Source organism: Lepidochelys kempii, chromosome 6 (assembly GCF_965140285.1).
Source record: "Lepidochelys kempii isolate rLepKem1 chromosome 6, rLepKem1.hap1, whole genome shotgun sequence".
Taxonomy (NCBI): Eukaryota; Metazoa; Chordata; order Testudines; family Cheloniidae; genus Lepidochelys; species Lepidochelys kempii.
Window position 1 is genome coordinate 6,020,166 of NC_136385.1, and position 16,574 is coordinate 6,036,739.

Genomic DNA, 16,574 nt, shown 5'->3' on the forward strand with positions numbered 1-16,574 from the left:
TGGATTTGTCAAGAACAAATCGTGTCAAACCAACCTGATAGCTTTCTTTGACAGGGTAACGAGCCTTGTGGATGGGGAGAAGCAGTAGATGTGGTATATGTTGATGGTAGTAAGGCTTTTGATGCAGTCTCACATGACCTTCTCATAAACAAACTAGGGAAAGACAACTTAGATGGAGCTACTATAAGATGCGTGCAAAACTGGTGGAAAACCATTCCCAGAGAGTAGCTATCAATGGCTAACTTCCTGTCAGGGTGGTTAAGCACTGAAATAAATTGCCTGAGGGGTTCTGGAATCTCCATCAGTGGAGATTTTTAAGAGAAGGTTAGACAAACACCTGTCCAGGATGATCTAGATAATGCTTAGTCATGCCATGAGTGCAGGGGACTGGATTAGATCAGTGGTTCTCAGCTGGGGGTCAGTGAGCCCTTTCAAGGGGGCCGCGGAGCCCCACGGCTGAAACCTGGAGCCCCAGTGCTGAAGCCTACCCCCCCTTCCCCCTAAGCCAGGAGCGGTGCGGGTCTGAAGCCAGTGGGCCCCCTGCTGTAGTTAGGAGCGGTGCGGGGCTGAAGCCCGTGGTGCCCTCCCCATCCCCCCCAAGCCGGGAGTGGCGCAGCCAGAAGCTAGGTGGGGCTGAAGCCGGCAGGGTCCCCACACCCCCTCCAAGCCAGGAGCAACGTGGTGCTCGAGCCGGAAAGCCTACCCTCCCCCACAAGCCAGGAGCAGCAGGGAGGCTGAAGCCGGGAGTCCCAGTGCCTTGCCCCTGAAGCTGGGCATTGCACTGGAAGCCCCCCTGCCTGCATACAGCCCATAGCTACCCCCTGCCTGCACCCTGAGCTACCCCCTGCCCATACACAGCCCTTAGCTATCCCCTCCCTGCACCCTGAGCTACTCCCCTCATTTCACACAGCCCCTAACTAACCCCCTGCCCGCACCCTGAGCGGTTTTCAAACCTTTTGAACTGAGTCCCCCCTTTGAGATATATTTTTGGTTGCATCGCCCCAGAGCACAGACAAGCTGGGTGCCCTCCTGAGTGAGTCAGGGGGTGGAGATGGCACATCCTCCCTGGACCCTGCTCTGTGGAGATGGGATGAACCATGCCAGGCATTCCTCCCCCCGCCCCCCCAAAAAAATTAGAAGTAAAACTATGCCTATGCCCAAGTGTGTCCCCTTGGCCTGGAGCCCACGCTTCCCCCCTGCCGGGCCCTATTGTTTTTATAGGATGTTGAATGGGGCCTCAGCAAGAAAAAGGTTGAGAACCCCTGGATTTGATGATCTCTCAAGGTCCCTTCCAGTCCTATGATTCTATGTGGAAAGGAACAACTGAAACCGGGTGACATGGGCAAATCCACTGAGCAGCTGGGCTGACAGATAGAGTACGGCAACTGCGTGGCATGTGGCAATGAAGAGAAGAGATTCCCCCGTGGGACAGTACACGGAGCCACTGCCCAATCCAGCTACACTCACAGCCCCACTGTCGAGAAGAGACACAGAGAGGGAGTGTCATGGTTTGGGGTCACTGCAGAGAGTTTGGGCCATCAGTGTTGTTACTGGGGATTTCTAACCCTACATATTTCAGTCTGTTTGTGTGTGTGTGTGTGTGTATAGTTATCTAATTTCCCTTGTAACTGTGGAAACTCCAGTCTTTGGGTTGGGGTTTAACTGCTTCACCTGAGGGTTGCTCTGTTGACTCCAGAGCTGGCCCTGCCTATCCCACCACAGCGGTTACTAACTTGTGCCCCATTGGGTCTCCACCCCATCCCCCCCAGTGAGAGCTCAGGGCTCCGTGAAATTTTCTCACTGTTTAAGTGAGAAAACAAAGCCCGTTTTTCATGAGGTCAGTCATTCTTATCAGCATCAGGCCTCTCAGAAGGGCTAATTTAAATGTTAAGGGTTCCTGCATCACTTGGGATCTTGGGTTTGTTCTTTGGAAGTATCACATCTCCTGAAATGTTTGCTGACCTCACCCACTATCCTTCCTCTCAGGGCTAAATAAAACAAAAAGTTCCAAGGCAACATTTCAAAATAAATAAGCCAGCACAAAAAAGTCCGTTCCCAAGTTTATTTTGTTTAACTGTAAATGGTTTTCTGTTGCTTCTTATGCGTGATTACATTAAAACAAGAATACTAATTTCTTAATGCACAATAGGGAGAGTAAATGACAGTCATGCTCTAAATATAGCAGTTTAATTGTCTTCAACGGATTCTAATTGTCTTCAACTAAGCTATTGCTGGAAATGGCCAGGTCCTGCTGCAGCTCTTTGCAAAAGCTGTCTAAAAAGGCAGAAACTGTGTTATTGTTTTTATTTATGGAGTTTTTCAGAATTCCCTTGATTTTATTTATTATTCTGGATAGAATCCCTTTCTCCAAATCTCTCAAACTTGCCTTCCCTCCATAGTGGTCTATCAGACATCTCTGTATCCAGGATTTGACAAACTCTTCATAGTTACTTATCTATTTCACATAGTTGTCAAAGTTCATCTCTTCCAGCAGCTTCTTTAGCAAAAAGAACTGAAAGAAGCTTTGGCTGGCGTATTCAAGGGCCTGTTCACTGCTGAGAAAATTGTCAACTATTTCTAGTCCGAGCCTTTTGTTGACATAACCCACCAGGGCAGGTTTGAGACACTGATCGCAGAAATTCCTCGCCCTTGTTTGGCTTTCCTTCTTTTCCAAATAGAGATCAGTAAATATGGAGAAATAATGAGGTTTCAGCTTCTCCAGACGTTGCTGAGGATCGTTTTCTTTGATAAAATCTTCATGCATCTTCTGAAATGCCAAGCTGCTTCCCCCAAAACGTGACGCTTCAGGTCAACTTCAAACAAAGGAGAAGTGTGAAGTTGCTCAATCTCCTCCTCTTTTAACCTCTCATTAACCATATGCAGCAGTTCTCCACAATAGGTTTCATCATAGTCTGTTTTGGATTTAACTTTTTCTTCAATGTATTTCTTGCATTCAGTCATTAAAGATACTGTAAAACTGAAGAGTTTGCTCTAACATTCCTGTGAGAAGTATTCTGCAACTGCTCTGGTCCATTTTAAGTTTAAGTACTCCTTCTTCATTGTGAAAGACTTCATTCTATAATCCAGCAGGCTTTTTGCATGTTGTAGTATCTGTCTGACAGCACCCCCTCTGTGCTTCAGATCCTTTCTCAGCTGGAGATCCATATCTTGAACAACTTGACGTTTCTGTAAAGTACAGAGCGTTAACTCTGACAAGGTTTCTCGCCACATCGTTTCAAATTCTTTTTTCAGTTTCTCATGGTCTAATTTATCTTCTCTGTTTCGGTATTCAGCCAAGAGTCTGTCAACTTCCCCTTCAATTTTCTGCTTGTACTCAGACTGGATATTGTCTATCTTGTGCTGTCCTCTTCGTATTCGAATTGCTTCCTTACAGTTACTGGTTGAAGAATTTTCAAGTTCTCTTTTGAGGCTATTTGCGCTCCTTTTGAAATCTTCTCTGTACTTTTCTATCAGGTTCAAATTTGGAGCTTCACTTTTAAAATACTGTTCTCAGTTATTCAAGAGCTTCTGTTCTCCCTGCTCTAGCTTCCCTTGTGCTTCCATTTTTAAGCTGTGAAAGAGATCACCCTCTAGTGTCTCTGGCAGCTGATTCTGGATAAAAGTTTCTTTTTCAGATATCCAGAGATACATCTCCTTGCGGAAACCCCATTCCCATTCAGAATACTTCATAGACAGCTGGTGATAGGCTTCAGCTACAAGGCTATTTCTAAAGCTAAAGATGAAGTTCTCATGTTTCACTGACTTCCACAGGCTCTTCAACCATACAATAAAATCAGGAATATCCTTTCCAGCTCTTTTCCGTGAACGGTTCTCTATGAATTCAAACAGGTATTTCTTTAGCTCACACACACTCTCACTGTATCCAGTGTTTACGGGAGCCATGGGAGGGACTCCATGCCGCAAGCCAGGCATGTACCAATTGTGTTTTTCTGGGTCATACTCCATAATATCAGAAAATGCCATTTCCCTGCTTTGCTTTTCCATCCTTGCTGCAGCTTTGGTCATTTCATTCAGCTGCTCCAGGAGGTGTTTCCTGTCCCTCATGTTTTGATCATGAGCAGACACATCACTGACATTCTGGTGCACAAACTGGCAGTTTGGCTGTTGTCCTATTTCCTTCATTCTGAGAAATGCATGGACCACAATTTGCAGAACATCCTTCATTTCTGTGGCATTCTCCATGGTCATGTTAACGATGGTGATGTCACTCAGTCCAATCACCAGGGTGGCCAGCTCATTGTCATGTTGATAACTGTCTTCCAGTGCTGTTAGTTCAGGGGCCTTCAGACCTTCAGTGTCTATCACCAGGATGAAATCACAGCCAAGCAGCTCCTGAACAGCTTCTGTAACTTTAATGAGTGTCATGAACGCTCCTCGCGTACATCGATCGCTACATTGATCAACTGCAGGCAGAACATGGTGTTGAGAAGAGTGGATTTCCCAGTACTCTGCACTCCCAGCACTGTTATAACCACCATTCTGGATCTACCCCCTAGTCTGATATGGAGATGAGTTAGAACATCTACTACCCAGCTCATGGGGATGTTGGAGGCATCTCCATCGATCAGCTCCACAGGAAACCCTTCCAGCATCAGGTCAGCTGCTGTGCATGGGAGATGGGAGAATGGTCTTTGGCTTTCTTCCATTTCCCCTTCTTTAACCATTGAGCATTCAGCGTCATAGAACTGTCCCAACTCACGCATGAAATGCTCCACCCCCAAGGAACTATCAGATATTAATTTATCTAATTCCTCCAGCTGTTTTCGGTCCACTCCTGGAGTTTCACATTTCTCTTTATAGTCTGCCCACATTTCAGAAAGATTCCCCCTAGCAATATTATCCAGGCTAAATTTCATCCATTTCAGAAAGTAATGTTTCTCCACTGGATTCAACTGTACTATTCCATTGATAAACTTAGTCAAACCATTAGTACGGTCACACTGATTGTGCTGTCTACGTATCTCTAACCATTTCTGTTTCAGCGCAGATTTATAGTCTTCAATGGCCACGTCCCCTTGCCTTTTCATTTGGCACATCTCTTTTTCCAATTGAGCCAAGTTTTTCCATGGGTCTCCTTGCAGGCTCAGCATTCCCCTTTTGTATTTCGCCCCATCTCTTATTTCTGCAGTGATTTCTTCAGTATATTTCCTCGCACACTGACATGCCTGACACTCCTCATCCACCTGGATTCCTAGGTCACGTGCCGTCACAGCCATGGCTTCCAAACTCACTGTCTTCGGAGATGAATTCACTATGGTTCCTATGGTGGACTTCACCTTTTTCCACAAATCCTGCATTATTCATGGTACTATCTTTCACCAGTACTAGTGATTTGCTCAGTTTCAACACTGAGGACAGCTTATTAAGAAATCCCAGAGTTTCTTTGGGTTTCTTATTCTTGCAGTTGAGGATGAAGTAATATTTAGAGCTGGATTTTTTCAGAGATGATAACAGCTCGTATTCTCTCTCACCGATGCTCTCGGTAACTATGAACACTGCGGAGGAGACCGCTGTTAAAAAGCTAAACTGTAGCCAGTGGGACTCAATGTCTCCGTGCAGATTTGTAACTGCAATGGGTTCTGGGAAAAGATCAGAAATTTCCGTCCCCCCAGGGAAATACCAGGAAATCTCAACCAGCCCATCTGCGATTTTCTGAAGGAAGTTCCCAGACTCCATGTCCCAATGGATAAAGAAATCGTGGTGCTGCTGGGAGGGGCTGAGAACCTCATTGAGGAGTTGGGACTTGGAGAAGCTGCAGCTCCCCATCCACAGAAAAGAAATCATTGGCATTTCTGTGAGCACCAGGCTCTCCTCTCTGAACCCTCTGCTCTGTGCCAGGGAGTGCGGCCTCCACTTCCTCACAATGTCCCTGATGACCCACAGTAGTAGGGTGCCCTTGGGGGTGTTGAGGGTGGGTAGCAGCAGAGGGAGGGCAAACTGGCACATGGACATTTTGGACAGGATCTCCTGCTGTAGGAAACTGAGCAAAGCAGAACAGCACAAAGAACATCAAGAGATTGCAGAGAAACTTTCATCTCAGTGTCACTAAAACAGAAAGTGCCATCAGTATGCAGTTTCTCCTCATAATCATCCATTTCTTCTTCAGGAGCCTTGTGCCCAATGCTTGTATTTCTGGCCGTCCCATTCAGAGCCATGACCTTCCTCAGGAAATGCCAAGGTAAATCACCTAATGCCTCTGGAATCCTGTTCTTGATGCTTTCTGGGCAGATCTCCAAAACATCCCTCAGCCTGATCTTGATGCTTCTGTGCTTCTCCAGGTTTAATCTGGACAGAACATCTTGAAATACTTTACTTCTTTCTGCAGAAGGAAGTTAAAACAAACCAAAATTTCAGAGTAGAAAATGGTGACTTTATATACAGTTTACTCATTCCATAGACAGCCTGATGTTTGTAATTTAAAGAAAAGCAGTACCCAGTAAGTAACAGATGACTTATACATCCTGGGTTCAATTCTTCTCTTACTTATATTGATATAACAAAAATGAAGCCAATGGGATTACTTCCATGCAAATAAAACATAGTTCTGGCCCACTTTGAACTCCACTAGGTTGGTTTGCATTGTTTGATCCCAATCCTTATCCTCAGCGCAGTGCAGAGTCCACTTGAAAATGGCTTAAGTGGCCAACTGAGAATTTCCTAGAAAATCTTCCAGTATAACCAGCTCTATGACATCCCAGCTCACAGCTACTGGAGGAGGGGGCATAGACTCAGGACCCTGTCTCTGTGGTGATCCCAGAAGCTGGAATGATCCCTTGGCTGCTCTAAGCCGCTGCTCAGGATCAGACTGGTGCCTGGCAGTCTGAGGATCAGGTGTCTGTGATGGTAGCCTACACCCGTCACCCTGAGCTGTGCTGGGCATCAATGGCTCATCCGGAGGATCTGACCCTTTATTTCCCTTTCAGCAGTCAGTGCAGATTACACCTTCTGGGAAGACTTATTTTTGATTTTCTTCATATCTTCCTCCATCTCTTTGCTGGGACATGTCTTTTACAGGTGTAGCTAACAGCACTGTGGCTTTGCTTACTTCCCAGCGACCAAATCAGTCCCTTCACTCACGCTACTTTCTCTGTCCTTTTGGGGAGCTGTGAGTACTGTCATTACTTACAAAGCAAATTTACCCACATTGCAACATGGGGAGCTAATGCGAAGACACCTCCAGGCCAGTCCTGGTACGGTAATGTCTCCAGTGCAGTGTTAGGGTATTTGGACCTGATAAACAATTAACCCATTTATTATGTGTTATAGAGACATTATTAAGGTCACAAGAGCAAACTATTCCACTGCACAGGAAAGATAGGAAGAGTGGCAAGAGACCACCCTGGCTTAACCAGGAGATCTTCCATGATCTAAAAATAAAAAAAAGAGTCCTACAAAAAGTTGAAACTAGGTCAGATTACAAAGGATGAATACAAACAAACAACGCAAGAATGAAGGGGCAAAATTAGAAAGGCCAAGGCACAAAAGGAAATCAAACAAGCTAGGGACATAAAGGGTAACAAGAAAACATTCTACAAATACATTAGAAGCAAGAGGAAGACCAAGGACAGAGTAGGCCCATTACTCAAAGAAGACAAAAAAGCAATAACAGAAAATGTGGAAATGGCAGACGTGCTTAATGACTTCTTTGTTTCGGTTTTCACCAAGAAGGTTGGTGGCGATTGGACGCCTAACATAGTGAACACCAGTGAAAATGGGGTAGGTTCAAAACAGGAAAGAGTAAGTTGAAAATTACTTAGACAAGTGAGATGTCTTCAAGTCACTTGAGCCCAATGAAGTGCATCCTAGAATACACAAGGAGCTGACTGAGGAGATATCTGAGCCATTAGCTATTATCTTTGAAAAGTCATGGAAGACGGGTGATATTCCAGAAGACTGGAAAAGGGCACATATGGTGCCTAACTATAAAAAGGGAAATAAGGACAACCCAGGGAATTACAGACCAGTCAGCTTAACTTCTGGACCCGGAAAGATAATGGAGCAAATAATGAAGGAATCAATTTGCAAACATCTAGAAGATAATAAGGCAATATGTAATAGTCAGCATGGATTTGTCAAGAACAAATCATATCAAACCGACCCGATAGTTTTCTTTGACAGGGTGACGGCCGTGTGGATGGGGGGAAGCAGTAGATGTGGTATATCGAGACTTTAGTAAGGCATCTGATATAGTCTCAAATGACCTTCTCATTAAAAAACTAGGAAAATACAACCAAGATGGAGCTATTATAAGGTAGGTGCATAACTGGTTGGATAACCATTCCCAGAGTAGTTCTCAATGGCTCACAGTCATGCTGGAAGGGCACAACGAGTGGGCTTCTGCAAGGATCAGTTCTGGGTCTAGTTCTGTTCAATATAGTCATCAATGATTTAGATAATGGCATAGAGAGTACATTTATACAATTTGCAGACGATACCAAGGTGGGAGGAGTTGCAAGTGCTTTGGAGGATAGGATTATAATTGAAAAAGAGCTGGACAAACTGGAGAAATGGTCTGAGGTAACTAGGACAAAATTCAATAAGAACAAATGCAAAATATTCCACTTAGGAAGGAACAATCAGTTGGACATGTACAAAATGGAAAATGACTGCCTGGGAAGGATTACTGCAAAAACGGGATCTAGAGGTCAGAGTGGACCACAAGCTAAATATGAGTTAACAGTGTAAGACTGTTGCAAAAAAACCAAATATCATTCTGGGATGTATTAGCAGCAGTGTTGTAAGCAAGACATGCAAAGTAATTCTTCTGCTCCAGTCCACGTTGATTATGCCTCAGCTGGAGTATTGTGTCCAGTTCTGGGTGCCACATTTCAGTAAAGATGTGGACAAACTGGAAAAAGTCCAGAGAAGAGCAACAAAAATGATTCAAGATCTAGAAAGCATGACCTATGAGGGAAGATTGAAAAACTTGGGTTTGTTTAGTCTGGAAAAGAGAAGACTGAGAAGGGACATGATAACCGTTTTCAAGTACCTAAAAGGTTGTTATAAGAAGGAGGAAGAAACATTATTTTCCTATCCTCTGATGATTGGACAAGAAGCAATTGGCTTAAATTGCAGCAAGGGAAGTTTTGATAGGAATTTTTTCCTAATGCCCGAACTGTCAGGGTGGTTAAGCACTGGAATAAATTGCCTAGGGAGGTTGTGGAATCTCCGTCATTGGAGATTTTTAAGAGCAGGTTAGACAAACACCTGCTAGATGGTGCTTGGTCCTGCCATGAGGGCAGGGGACTGGACTTGATGACCTCTCAAGGTCCCTTCCAGTCCTATGATTCTATAATGAAGCACCAGCTCTGCTTTAGTTTAGGTTGAGAAGCCCTTTCTACTTAAATGTTATTTCTTCTTAGTGCTGTAAGATCTCTATGCTTACTTGGACTATCTTGAAATTTGTTGTCTCATGGGGGAACAGGATAGGGTTAGTGACCCAAATTTCGGGGTCATTTGAGCAAGGAGTTCCCCAGACACAGCTCGTCAAAAACACAGCATTTTGCAAAATCAGCAGTCTTACAATGGAGGGGATTGTGCTCCACAGAGCTCAGCATCCCCTACTAGATCTCAGTCACTCAGCATTTATTTCAGCCAGTGTGTGGCACTGACTGCCCGTTTCAGGAAGCAATACTGAAAACATCTATTAAAGGAAACCTTTGGCTTTCTAGAACAGTGCGTGCAAACACTCATAAGCCAAAGAGATTGAAACGTGCATGTGCTGTGAGCCTAGGCAAGAGTCTTTCCAGACAGTCCACTCTCACAGTACCTGGATGGCTCAAGTACATTTGAGCCCTACTCTACTCCACAGTATTAACAACCTTCCTCAGAATACCATCCTTGCCGCCATGGATGTCACTTTCCTATACACCAATATCCCTCACAATGACAGGATAGCTGCCTGCCCCAAATATTTAAAAGACAGTGGACAACCATCAATTATCCATCCCAAACACATAGCCAAACTCATCCAGTTCATCCTCGCCTGTCATAGATTTACCTTCAGCAATAAACATTTTGTCCAAAGCATGAGAACAGCCAGGGGTACTAGGATGGCTCCCCAATATGCTAACCTCTTCATGGGTCATCCTGAAGAAGAATTTCTGGAGAAGTGCATCATGAAACCAGTGATATACCTAAGAAATTTTCATCCTATGGGAAGACAGCTTAAACTCCCTCAGACTTCCACCACAACTTCAACAACCACCACCCATCCATTAAACTCTCTCTGGAGCTTTCCCACACTAGCATCAACTTCTGGACACCACAATCAGCTTCAGCAATGGAACCCTACAGACAACCATATACAAGAAAGCCATGGATCACCACACCTACCTTCATAGATCTAGTAACCACCCCAACCATACCAAGAAATATGTTATTGACAGCCAGGCACTCAGATACCACAGAATGTGCTCTGAGGAGAAAGTAAGTGATATATACCTTAATGAAGGGATAGCCTATTTTTGTCAAGGTCCAAATTTCTTGGTCAAGGTATAGTCAAGGTCCAGACTCCAAGAAAAAAATGTTTAAAAACCCATAATGATAATAAACAAATAAAAACATTTTGGGGTCCATTCAAAAGCATCTCGCATTCCAGATTTGGCCCATGGTCCGCCTATTGACTATCCCTAGCTTAACACACTTGTTGTCGATATTGTGAAGGCCAAAACTATAACAGTGGTCAAAAAAGACCTAGGTAAATTGATGGAAGATAGGTCCATCAATGGCTATTAGCCAGGATGGGCAGGGATGGTGTCCCTAGCCTCTCTTTGCCAGAAGTTGGGAATGGGTGACAGGGGATGGATCACTTGATGATTACCTTTTTTATTCATTCCTTCTGAAGCACCTGACATTGGCCTCTGTCAGAAGACAGAATACTGAGCTAGATGGACTTTGGTCTGACCCAGTACGGCCACCCAGTATGGTCACTTAAAACCACCTTCACCAAACAAGGACACTTCATCAGAGAAGTAGATTGCATCATGCAACAGGCCACCCAAATACCCCAGGAGAACCTGCTTCAATACAGAAATAAACCCCCTTCTGACTGCATACCCCTATTTGTCACCTACCACCCCACACTGGAACCCATACAGTAAAGCTAGTGTAACCACCAATGGGTGTAAACAACTACACCCCATACTCGATGGGTACCCCATCATGAAAGAAATATTTCAAGAATCATCTCTTCTGGTCTTCGAACAATCTCTTGAAACTCATTGTTGCCCTGGTTTGAGGGATGTGTATACCCCATTATGTGATCAAACTAATTGCAACCATATTATGTGCATTCTGCCAATAGGAATTAATGAAATAGAACACCACATAGTTAAGGGTTAATTTGGAGACAGGCTTTTAGAAGCGAGGTCATATCTAGCTGATAGTTTTTGCTAATCAGAATGGGAGGAGGGGACAGACAAGTAAACAACTGAGACTGAAAACCTTGGTGGTTGGAAAACTTTGAATCTAGGCACCTCTAATATGAAAAGTTGACTGAAAGTTAGAAAAGAGATGATCCAGTTGGGGTCATTATGACCTATGTGTTTTGTAGAAGTTAGTCATAAAAGATTAGCTAATAGAGTATATTGTGGAGCAGTCCTCTGAAGCCATCTTGAGACACTTTTTTCTGACACCCTTTCTCCCTGGTGGGTGAGCAACTGGTCACTGCAAACCTGCTGTTAATTACTCAATACCATTCCAGATCTTAGGAAAAATATCTGGGATGTTCTAAACCTATTGCTTATGTCTCTGTATGCTTAAATCTAATAAACTGCAGTGTTAGATAAGAGCATACTTACTTGCATTTAATCCTTGATCAGACAGAAGTGCTGTGTTCCTGTTGATTGATTCCTGACACTACATGGAGTGAAATAGTTAAGTTGCCCCTGCTGTGGGTTCTGAAAACCCCAGATAACACTCGTCATCAAGAGGAAGCTCCCCACAGACCAGGACACACCCACTCAAAGCAGCACCAGACTCTGCCAGAACTATAGATGCAAAACTTGCAGACATATCTCCATTACTATAATGATCAACATTCCACACAAAACACCTTTCAAGATCCCAGGATCTTATACATGCCTATCACATGTAGCATACTTCATCCAGTGCACTAAATGCCTGAATAATGATTATATGGATGAAACAGATAACCACTATACACTCAAATGAATATACATAGGAAAATGATAAAAGACAAAAACAACCGATCACCTGTGGGTAAACACTTTTCAGAAAGTAATCATTCTGTATCTGACCTATCAGACCCAATCCTCAAAGGCAACTTGCACAGCATTTTCAAAAGAAGAACCAGGGAGCTTACATTCATTACTCTGCTGGACACCAAATCGTGGATTATGGACATCATGGATTGAACAGAGACACTAGATTTATGGTTTATTAAAACAATCTGTAATCCACTAACCCCTTCTTTTTTTTCTATTTGCAGCGGTGCTAATGGCCCATTCTACTTTGAATGGTCCCTTACAATATGTGCTAATTAATTATGCTAAATAATCTGTTCCATCTTGCATTTTGCTCTGACATTGGGAGTAATGTTCCCAGACCTGAAGAAGAGCTCTTTGTGGCTCAAAAGCTTGTCACTCTCACCAACAGAAGTTGGTCTAAGAAAAGATATTACCTCACCCACATTGGCTTTCCAATATCCTGGGATCTACCCAGCTACAACTACGCTGCAGACAACCCTATGCTTGTCAGAAATCTGAGAATAATCTCTAGGAATATTGACAGGTTTCAGAGTAGCAGCCGTGTTAGTCTGTATTCACAAAAAGAAAAGGAGTCCTTCTGGCACCTTAGAGACTAACCAATTTATTTGAGCGTAAGCTTTCGTGAGCTACAGCTCACTTCATTGGATGCATTCAGTGGAAAATACAGTGAGGAGATTTATGTACACACAGAACATGAAAAAATGGGTGTTATCATACACACTCACTTAAGATGAGCTATTCAAGTTGCAGTGGGGGAGGTTTAGATTGGATATTAGGAAAAACTTTTTCACTAAGAGGGTGGTGAAACACTGGAATGCGTTACCTAGGGAGGTGGTAGAATCTCCTTCCTTAGAGGTTTTTAAGGTCAGGCTTGACAAAGCCCTGGCTGGGATGATTTAACTGGGAATTGGTCCTGCTTTGAGCAGGGGGTTGGACTAGATGACCTTCTGGGGTCCCTTCCAACCCTGATATTCTATGATTCTATGATTCTATGATTACCAGTAGGAGAGTGGGGGCGGGGGGTGGGGGGAAGAAAACCTTTCTTGATAACTTCTGGAAATGGCCCACCTTGCTCATCACTACAAAAGGTTTTCTCCCGTGCCCCCCCACCCCCCCGGTGGTAATTATTATTTTCTGTGGGTATCTGCTGCTGTTCTTGTGACACAGTGCCCTCTGGTGGGCAAAAGGTGGAATGCAGCAACATTTTGGCAGAAGCTTTTTTTTTTCTACACAAAAAAATTAAAGATATGCATGGCTCATTAATTATGCATGCCTACAGTAGTACAGAATTCCTCCAGGAGTAACGTTTGGCGAAAACCTGATTTCACAACAGCTGTTCCTTTGTAGAAGATTTTCTTCTTTGATGAAACACAAATGCCTCATGATCAAAAAAATCCCATTCCCCATGCACCAAGTGAACACTCCAAGGGTTGAAATGCAGTAGCATTCAAGTTCAAAATCTTGGTCTTTATCTTCAAGGTGCTCAATGGCCTTGGCCTAGTGTATCTAAAAAATCAACTAACGCTACAGGACAAAGACTGTGGTCAACATTTACTCTTGTCTGCCACAATGAAATGGAATTCTTTACAAGGTAAAGCTCGTCTAGGTAGGAGACAGAGTTTCCTTGAAAAGGTGACCAATAATTTAAATCTGATTGAATATCAGATTAGGAGTGAGCAGAGGGATTCAAAGAGGAAAGTGATGGGTTCAAATCAACAGGTAGAGGACATGCTTTTAGCAGCTCAACCTCAATACATTATTTCTTTAAAAAAATGCTTATGGATACACTGGACACAGAAATATTTTGGATTGCTTTTTCCCAAAATTGGCATTTCTGAATTGTTTGGGATATATACTCAATGTGTGTCCACCTCAGATACCCATCCTACCTGACCTTCAATGAAATTGAGGAGTTCAACATTAATAATTAAACATTGTTTTAAAACTAAGTATTTTAAATACTTGTGGCACCTTAGCGACTAACAAATTTATTTATATGCTCAAATAAATTTGTTCATCTCTAAGGTGCCACAAGTCCTCCTTTTCTTTTTGAGAATACAGACTAACACGGCTGCTACTCTGAACCCTATTTTACATACGTTATTCTTCCTCTATAATGTGGTCATGGCCTTTCCAGTGTGCAGTAAATCAGTTACTGAAATTGCGAACTGATGGTAGTTGGCTTATTTAGGCACATTATGGTGCCTTTCCTCAGTCCTCAAGTCCATGCAGTTCCATCCCCCCTCTTGAGTCACATGAGCTTGGGGAGGAGAGAAACTACGGAGACAACCCAGAAACTCAGCTGAGGGGGACTGGGGCATGCAGCTCTAATGAGGACCTGCAGATTCGGATGGTGTCATCAATCACACGTTCATAGAATCATAGAATATCAGGGTTGGAAGGGACCTCAGGAGGTCATCTAGTCCAACCCCCTGCTCAAAGCAGGACCAATCCCCAATTAAATCATCCCAGCCAGGGCTTTGTCAAGCCTGACCGTGAAAACTTCTAAGGAAGGAGATTCTACCACCTCCAAAGGGAACGCATTCCAGTGTTTCATCACCCTCCGAGTAAAAAAGTTTTTCCTAATATCCAACCTAAACCTCCCCCACTGCAACTTGAGACCATTACTCCTTGTCCTGTCCTCTTCTACCACTGAGAATAGTCTAGAACCATCCTCTCTGGAACCACCTCTCAGGTAGTTGAAAGCAGCTATCAAATCCCCCCTCATTCTTCTCTTCTGCAGGCTAAACAATCCCAGTTCCCTCAGCCTCTCCTCATAAGTCATGTGTTCCAGACCCCTAATCATTTTTGTTGCCCTTCGCTGGACTCTCTCCAATTTATCCACATCCTTCTTGTAGTGTGGGGCCCAAAACTGGACACAGTACTCCAGATGAGGCCTCACCAATGTGGAATAGAGGGGGACGATCACGTCCCTCGATCTGCTTGCTATGCCCCTACTTATACATCCCAAAATGCCACTGGCCTTCTTGGCAACAAGGGCACACTGCTGACTCATATCCAGCTTCTCGTCCACTGTCACCCGTAGGTCCTTTTCCGCAGAACTGCTGCCTAGCCATTCGGTCCCTAGTCTGTAGCTGTGCATTGGGTTTTTCCGTCCTAAGTGCAGGACCCTGCACTTATCCTTATTAAACCTCATCAGATTTCTTTTGGCCCAATCCTCTAATTTGTCTAGGTCCCTCTGTATCCTATCCCTGCCCTCCAGCATATCTACCACTCCTCCCAGTTAGTATCATCCGCAAATTTGCTGAGACTGCAATCCACACCATCCTCCAGATCATTTATGAAGATATTGAACAAAACCGGCCCCAGGACCGACCCCTGGGGCACTCCACTTGACACCGGCTGCCAACTAGACATGGAGCCATTGATCACTACCCGTTGAGCCCGACAATCTAGCCAACTTTCTACCCAACTTATAGTGCATTCATCCAGCCCATACTTCTTTAACTTGCTGACAAGAATACTGTGGGAGACAGTGTCAAAAGCTTTGCTAAAGTCAAGAAACAACACATCCACTGCTTTCCCTTCATCCACAGAACCAGTAATATCATCATAGAAGGTGATTAGATTAGTCAGGCATGACCTTCCCTTGGTGAATCCATGCTGACTGTTCCTGATCACTTTCCTCTCATGCAAGTGCTTCAGGATTGAATCTTTGAGGACCTGCTCCATGATTTTTCCGGGGACTGAGGTGAAAACCCATTGTGGGTTTTTTATATATTTTCACTCTAGACATTAGTATTATACAGCTCAATAGGATTCATCAATATATATATTTTTACAGGTTTCCACACCCTCTTTTGTCCTCCAGTTTCATATGTTGACACATACACATTTGGCACTGTTGACCATTTTTGAAGGAAAAAAAAGTATTTTTTCCTTTTCACAAGGCATATTTATTAGAGATGACCTGAAGAAGTCTTCTTCTGAAAGCAGTGAAATTGAGAAAGCCTTTACAAAATACATACTCCACAGGAAGCTGAGTATTTTGTACATTGTGCAAAATGTGTTTTGCCAGGGGAAAAAAAGACAAATGATTATTTTAAATACAAAGTATATGGTTCTCTTTAAAACCATGGAGATAAACTGCAAGTTACCACCCAGGCATGGCAAACGTACCCTGGGAAAACACAATTCTTTTGGGAGGCTTTTGAGGATGCTATCAAAAAGCCCAGAAGTTTCTGCTGGTGGATTTAAATGTTTTAGCACCCGAAGCCTACAGGTTAAGAACAAGCATTTCTCCCCCAGACTGGCCCTACGTATACACCTTGAAAAAAAAAGAAAAGTAGTAATTTTTTTAAC

The 16,574-nt window shown here is 43.7% G+C and overlaps 1 pseudogene; it reads right to left on the reverse strand.

Moving 5' to 3' along the window:
• Positions 1 to 2,206: 2,206 nt before the first annotated feature.
• On the reverse strand, positions 2,207 to 10,037 carry LOC140912712 (up-regulator of cell proliferation pseudogene; annotated as a pseudogene).
• Between the last annotated feature and the right edge of the window lie 6,537 nt (positions 10,038 to 16,574).